At 55.9% G+C, this 6,000-nt stretch overlaps 1 protein-coding gene across 1 annotated transcript in view; it reads left to right on the top strand.

The window, feature by feature from the left end:
* The first annotated feature begins 129 nt into the window (after nt 1-129).
* Nucleotides 130-6,000, top strand: part of PDGFRA (platelet derived growth factor receptor alpha) — a 51,323-nt gene continuing 45,452 nt past the window's right edge. Inside the window, exon 1 of the mRNA XM_081332975.1 lies at nt 130-350. The gene's annotated coding sequence lies outside the window, so the exon portion shown is untranslated. The remainder of the gene's footprint in view (nt 351-6,000) is intronic.

Genomic DNA, 6,000 nt, shown 5'->3' with positions numbered 1-6,000 from the left:
TCAGCGCGGAAGGCTTTTATTCTGGAAGAGCCAAAGCTGGGAATGGGTGTGTGTGTGTGTGTGATGTGTGAGTGGGGGGTTTTAGGACCATTTCCTGACAACTATTTACTTGAAACCCAGGGGTTCGCTGGGGCAAGATGGACCTTAGAATGGAATCGGCTCCGGCAGTCGCTTTCTGAAGCCGTCGCAGAGAGGGGGAAAGAAAAAAAAAAACACAAAAAAAGAAGAGAGGAATCGCCGCCTTTACCTTTTTGGATTTTTTTTTTTAAAATTGTTTTTTTTTATTTTATTATTATTTTAAATCGCATTGATTTTGGCGGTTTCGGATTATTTCGCCAAGGTGCAGGAAGGTAAAAAGAAAAGGAGCCGTTGGGGCATTTGGTTTTGCTTCTTTTGGTCCTGTACGTTGGTAATTTTTCTTTTCTTTTATTTCCCCCCCCTTTTTTGGGGGGGGTGTTTGTTTTGAGTTGGGACTCCGGCAAAAATTCTTTGGATAAGATACGGGGGGGAAAAGAAAACAGAGCACCCGCAATTCAGGCAGGAGGATTGGGGGGGGGGCTTCTCTCTCCCCCCTCGTCCCCGACTCCTCGTTTTGACAACTCGACCTTTTGGTGTAAATCCGAAGTAAGCGCCCCCCCCCCACTCCCAACTTCGATCTTGTTTCCCAAAAGGAATTGGCTTTCTGCGCCAGGCGCCGGGGAGCCTGGAGAGGTTTTGGGGGGGTTTTTTGTGGGGTTTTTTTGGGGTGGGGGTGGGGGGGGGTCAGGCGGAGGAAGGATGAAACGGCCAGGATTCTTCCTGCTGGGGAGGGAACCGGGTCCCGCCTCGTTCCTCCGGCGCTGGCGGGTCGGGAAGAGGCTTGAGCGATGCTACCGGAGAGAAGCGCGGATCCGCGGGCGGCCGGCCGGCCGCGCAACTCCCGCGCCCGCCTCTTGCGCCCGTCCCGTCCGGCGAAAGGAGGCTCGGCTTGAAGCGGAGGGTGGCTCCGCAGGAGGCCGGTCTGAAGGAGGCTGAGGCGCCGGCGGGAAAGTCGTTGCCTGCTCGGGCTGCGCTAATGACAACCAGATTGGAGCCGAGGGGCCGCGCGGCGCGGCATTCCTGCAGCCGGGCTGGGGGAGGAGGGGACGGGCCAGGGCGCGGGGAGGAGGGCTGGAGCGCCTGCCCCGCACTGGAGGGGACCCCCCCCCTCGGAGCGCCCCTCTTTTGCCAGAGGGCCACGGGGCGGCAGAGGAATCCCCAAAGTGGGAAGGCGCCGCGGGGAGCTGGCCGGGAGGCTGAGGCTGGCCGGCCTCTGGGGAGGAGGGGTGGGGGGCGTCGGGATTCGGGAACCAGCTTGGAGGTTTGGGAAAGGTAAGAGGGACTTTTCCCAAATCCATGTCCTTCCTTCCTTCCTTCCTTCCTTCCTTCCTTCCTTCCTTCCTTCCTTCCTTCCTTCCTTCCTTCCTTCCTTTCTTTCTTTCTTTCTTTCTTTCTTTCTTTCTTTTTTCTTTCTTTCTTTCTTTTTCTTTCTCTTTCTCCTTTCTCCTCTCTCTCTCTCTCTCCCTTCCTCCCTTCCTTCCTTCCTTCCTTCCTTCCTTCCTTCCCCGCCCATTGACTTTCTTTCTTTCTTCCTTCCTCTTTCTTTCCTTCCTTCCTTCTTTCTTTCTTTCTTTCTCTTTCCTTCTTTCTTTCTTCCTTCCTCTTTCTTTCCTTCCTTCTTTCTTTCTTTCTCTTTCCTTCTTTCTTTCTTTTTCTTTCTTTGTTTCTTCCTTCCTTCCTTCCTTCCTTCCTTCCTTCCTTCCTTCCTTCCTTCCTTCTTTCTTTCTTTCTTTCTTTCTTTCTTTCTTTCTTTCTTTCTTTCTTTCTTTCTTTCTTTCTTTCTTTCTTTCTTTCTTTCTTTCTTTCTTTCTTTCTTTCTTTCTTTCTTTCTTTCTTTCTTTCTTTCTTTCTTTCTTTCTTCCTTCCTTCCTTCCTTCCTTCCTTCCTCCCCGCCCATTGACTCCAATGTTCTTCTTTTTCCCTTCAGTCTCTCGTCCTCGCCGTTTCGACCTGCGCTCTTTCTTCTCTTTCTTCGCCCTCTTTTTTTTCGGATCTCGCCGCCTCTCGCTCTCGAAGAGACCCGATCCGAGCTGGCCGGGGGTGGGCAGGGGGAGGAAGGGAAATCCACCTCCCGGGGGACGGCCAAGACATTTACCTCCCCCCCCCCACACCCCACTCGGTCTTTTCAGCCCGGCTTTGCGCCCACAGTAGGGATTGCAAGCCGGTGGACCAGAGAAGCTGGCGGGACGCGGGGATGGGAGGTTGGGGGTGGCTGCTTCTGGGAAAGGCAGAAGGCAGGGAGGGGGGGGGGTTCGGGGTGCAGCCTCCTCGTCGTCTGGCAGGGTGGGTTGCCCGGTGGGGTCGCCTCGGAGGGCTCTAGTTGAGGACCCGCCGTTGGCGTTGCAACGGGCTTGCCCGGATTCAGAGTGCCCAACCGGGGGTTGGCAGGAGCAGAACTGCCCACCGGGCGCAGCCAGCCGCCTGCTCTGGCGGCGACGGCGTAGCTGGGCTCCGGGTCCGTTTAGCGGGAGGGGCAGAGGGCCGACGGCTGCCTCCCAGGCTCTCACGCCGGCTCCTCCCCCCGCACTCCGGTCCAGCAAGGGTGGGGCGGCGAGGATCGACCGGAGCGCCGCCTCCGGGGTTTGTTAGCTGGGTTTCCAGCCAAGTCAAGACTCCTCCGGTTCCGACGCTGCGGGAAGAGGACCGGCCGTCTTGTCCCCAAGCGCCAGAACGGGCAGCGCTGGTGACAGCCGCAGGGGAGAACAAGCGGGCGGGAGAGAAGAGGAGGGCGGGGAGCCGGGGACCCCGGCAGGGATGCGGCCCCCAAATTAAGATCCCCGCCCTCGCCACCAGCCTCCCCCTCCGGGGCCCGCTTGCAGGCGGAGGCGTCCCCCTCTCCCACGGGTGAATCCCCCCCTTTCCCCCTTGGAAGGAGGGGGGCTCTCCGTGCCCGTTTTCGGAAGAGCTGCGCCGTTGGGGGGCGGAGGCGCATTTTCTTTGCACCCCAAATCTCTCTTTGGATTCCTAAGCCTCCCCGCCCCACAACAGAGGATGCTGACCCGGACGGAGGAGGCGCGTTAGCGTTCGGACCCGGGATCTGGTCCACTCTTGAAGCAAGCATCCTGGAGGGAACTTCAGGATCTCGGAACGCTTAACCGGGTGATTAAGATAGCTCTCTTTCCTCCACCCCCTCCGGTCCCATTCCCGTCCCCTCGGAGCCCTTTTGGGGAACTGAGAAGCGCCCCTTCCTGGAAAAAGGGCTACTCGCGGTGTGGGATTCTTGGCCTCTCCGCCCTGGGTTGCCTTTCCTCGGAGCTTCTGCGCGGGCAAAAAGTCAGTCGTTGGTCTCCTGCACCGGGGCTGGAGGCTCGGAGCTCTTTCATGCCCAGCGTCCGAAGCGGCTGCACCTGGGTGAGCTTGGGTTGGGGGTGGGGGTGGGGGGGTGGAGGGTTGGGGTGGTGGTGACGGGGGCGTATGTGTGCCCGGTTTATAGGGTTTTATCTCTCCGCGGTTGTGGCGCCTTCCTTCGGCAGCGTTTACACCCCAGTTTGCAAGCTGGGGCGCCAGCGGTGCCTTTTGGGGGGGGGGAGAAGGAGGGAGCGAGTGTTCCAGATGTTTCGATGTTTGCAAACCCTTGCCAGGTTTCTCCAAGGCACTTTCCTGCCACAGAGAATATTTTTTTTTTAAAAAAAAAGGGGGGGGGCGGGGGGGAGAAAAAGGAGGCGGAATAACTGCGTGGCGACGTTTGCATTGGAGCCTTTTCTCTCAGCCCTTGTGCAAAACAACCTTGGGAGTTGAAAGGAATGCCTGGTTTGGTTTGGTTTTTCCTTTTTAATTCTTTTTTTTTTAATTTGGCCTGAACTCCGGGGACAGAACGGGTTCGGACTCTTCCGAAAGCCGCGGCGCGAACCCCAACCGTAGAGGGGGGGCGCAAACAAACAGCGGTTAAAGGAAACCGCGTTGCAGAGCAAGGGTGCCGAAGGCGGCGCGCAAGGCTGAGCCCTTGTTTTTGCTGGGGACGAGGCTGGAAAGCCACGCCGCTGAGGTGTGGCCTGGCCTGGCCTGGGCTCGGCCCCTCTGCCCAGTCTGTCTTCTCCAAATATTTGGAAACGGGAAGCCAACTCTCGGAAAGGAGAACCCTCAAAGCTCCGATCCTGAATCCGGAGCAAAGCGCAGCGCAAGCTTAGCGGGAATCCTTTGGATGTGGATTCATCCCGTGGGACGCACTAATGCCCCGTAAGGATCTTTTTTTTTTTTTTGCAGCCTGGCCAAGGCAGGAGAATGGGACTCTTCTGATCCCCCCCCCTCCTTTTTTGTCGGATGGACAAATGGGCCTTTTTTTTGGGGGGGGGGGAAGCGCACCTTCCTTTGGATTGGGCTCTCCAGGTTGGCTTTGCCTTCGGAGCTTGGGAGATTCCCAGGAGGGAAAGGAAAAGGGCGTCATTGAAACGTCTGGACAGGGCTGGCCGGGACTCCCTTGCGTATGGTTTAGCTTGGTGCCGTAATCGTAGATGGCCTGAAATAAAACATGTTGACGCGGCGGGAATTTTCTCTCTTCCTCGAGCCTTTTCCAAGACTGGAAAAAGCGCGGCTTAAAAAGCCTGCAAAAGACCCGGCCAAAATGGCCAGGAGGATGAACCGCGCTGTGTGTGTGTGTGTGTGTGTGTGTGTGCGCGCGCGCGCGTGCAAAAGAGGGTTTGGGGGATCGCCCGCTCCTTGGTGGGTTAGCAGTGGACGGGAGGGTCCCCCCATAGCTTGATCGCCGACCTGCCGGAAAAAGGTAAGCGCCTTATGTAGGAAGAAGCCGAGAATTTCTGGAGGTTTGCTGAGATGGTTGTGTGATGTGGCGGGGCGGATAACCAGGATCTTGCCAGAGAACTGTAGTTAGCAAATTAGAAGAACTCGGTCAGGGTAACTTTTCGCCTTTGCGGTCCTCTGCTGCCCTCCAGCGGTGATGGTTAGAAACGGCAGGTCCATTGCACCCTGACAGTAGAAGGGAACCGTTGGCGGCATGAGGGTTCCTTAGGGTTGTTGTTGTTAGTTGCGAAGTCGTGTCCGACCCATCGCGACCCCATGGACGACGTTCCTCCAGGCCTTCCTGTCCTCTACCATCTTCTGGAGTCCCTTTAAGCTCACGCCTACTGCTTCAGTGACTCCATCCAGCCACCTCATTCTCTGTCGTCCCCTTCTTCTCTTGCCCTCCACCTTTCCCAGCATTAGGCTCTTCTCCAGTGAGTCCTTCCTTCTCATTAGGTGAGAAACTCTCATTGAGTTTCAGCTTCAGGATCTGGCCTTCTAAAGAGCAGTCAGGGTTGATCTCCTCTAGGACTGACCGGTTTGATCGCCTTGCAGTCCAAGGGACTTGCAGGAGTCTTCTCTAGCACCACAGTTCAAAGGCCTCAATTCTTTGGCGCTCGGCCTTTCTTATGGTCCAACTTTCACAGCCATACGTTGCAACTGGGAGGACCATAGCCTTGACTATATGCACTTTTGTTGACAGGGTGATGTCTCTGCTTTTTAGTGTGCTGTCTAGATTTGCCATGGCTTTCCTCCCCAGGAGCAAGCATCTTTTAATTGCTTGGCTGCAGTCCCCGTCTGCAGTGATCTTGGAGCCCATGAAAATAAAATCTGTCACTACCTCCATTTCTTCCCCATCTATTTGCCAGGAGGAAGTGGGTCTAAATTTTGATTTCGGATCTCTTTTTGCTTTTTTTTTTAATGGTTGTGGACCTCAGGAGCTTCGTTTTACCAGGGTTAGAGCTACTGATGTGTATTGTATTGTTTAAGCCCTGGCTTGCGCACACTCACTGCAGGCTGGCTGGGGAAAAGCAAACAGCTTCTATCCATGGGCTGTCAGGCTCCTGAATGGGAAATAATTCTATGTCTGATTGACTTGCGAGGCTGATGTGTTGTGCAATTAGCTCACATGGTGTAACAAGATGGTGGGTTTGTTGTCACTGTGAGTTGTGGTCAGGGGGGGAG

This window comes from Vipera berus, assembly GCF_964194415.1.
Source record: "Vipera berus genome assembly, chromosome: 7".
Lineage (NCBI taxonomy): Eukaryota > Metazoa > Chordata > Lepidosauria > Squamata > Viperidae > Vipera > Vipera berus.
This window is presented reverse-complemented; position numbering and strand designations above follow the sequence as displayed.